Raw genomic sequence first — 1,347 nt, 5'->3', positions numbered from 1 at the left:
TCTGCGACCAGCGGCAGCCAATCGCTCCTCCCTTCCCTCCTAATCCCGCCCACAGCACTGACGTCAGCGCAAGGAACACACCCCTGCACGTCTTGACGAAACTCTCGCAGTTCTAATAAAACAAGCATTTGCAATGCAACAGGTCTAGCATTTACTGGAGTTGGAGCTATTGGCATCGTAAATCACAATGCCTTTTATTTATGTTTTGTTTTTTGAAACATAAATACAACGCATTGTCATTTACAATGCCAATAGCTTAAACTCGCGTAAATGCGAGACCTATTATTGCATTGCAAATGCTGGTTTTTATTGGACATGAAACATTTTGAGTGTAAGTTCCGACGTTCCCTAGGTACATCTATCTTGGATACATTTGTTGGACCTCGTTCAATCTTGCCCTATATATAACTCCTGAATGTTTGTGTCAGGCATTCATGTGGGAAATTGAAATGCATTTCTCTGAATGAAGTCAATATGTATAGTTGCATGCGCACCACCCATCCTGCCATGCATCACTTTAAGGATCTGGACAATATTGGTACGGAAAATATCTTACCACGGATGCAAACAGGAACAAGCATTTGCAATGCAATAGGTCTCGCATTTGCGAGAGTTTGAGCTATTAGCATTGTAAATGACAGTGCCTTTTATTTATGTTGTAAAAAAAAAAAACTTAAATAAAAAGCATTGTCATTTACAATGCCAATAGCTCAAACTCGTATAAATGCGAGACCTATTGCATTGCAAATGCTTGTTACTTTAGAGGTCATGTTTGGTGCAGGATTGTGTACAGGCCATGGCCATTGGTCCGGCTCTCGACCTACTCCCACTGCGCATGGCCAAAGGCATCAGTGATCACAGCAGTGATTGCATTACCGATGACATCATCTATGATAGTGGTGTTGACATTAGACTGTGAACCGTAAAAAAAAAATTGAAAAAAGGGGCCTACGTCTGTTTGCAGCAGAAATTGATTGCAGAGGAAAGAGCAAAGAGTCTGCCACCAGCCAGATTGGGGGTTGGCTGCCTTTAAATGGGTGGCTTCAGGGCATACAGGCCACGTTCTGTCGCTAATCCCCGCTCTGAAGGGCTGAAAGTCGTGTGCAGTGGGGGTTGATTTCTCACAAATGTTTCGATGCACGTCCTGGTTGAAGACTGTGCCATTCATCCAACCCCAGCTGCATACAGCGGTAGGTTGCGCACTGAGGTGTTTGGAAACTTGTGGAGCGTTGTATGCCTGGCTTGACCATAGATCAGGCTCCCCAGCCGAAAGCCATCAGTAGTGGGGTGGGGGGAGATGTTGTCTGTTGAGAGATTGGCATAGGCCCATCCGCCAACCTTTGCTAA

This window comes from Triturus cristatus, chromosome 1_1, assembly GCF_964204655.1.
Source record: "Triturus cristatus chromosome 1_1, aTriCri1.1, whole genome shotgun sequence".
In the NCBI taxonomy this organism is placed as follows: Eukaryota; Metazoa; Chordata; class Amphibia; order Caudata; family Salamandridae; genus Triturus; species Triturus cristatus.
Note: the sequence above shows the minus strand (reverse complement) of the source record.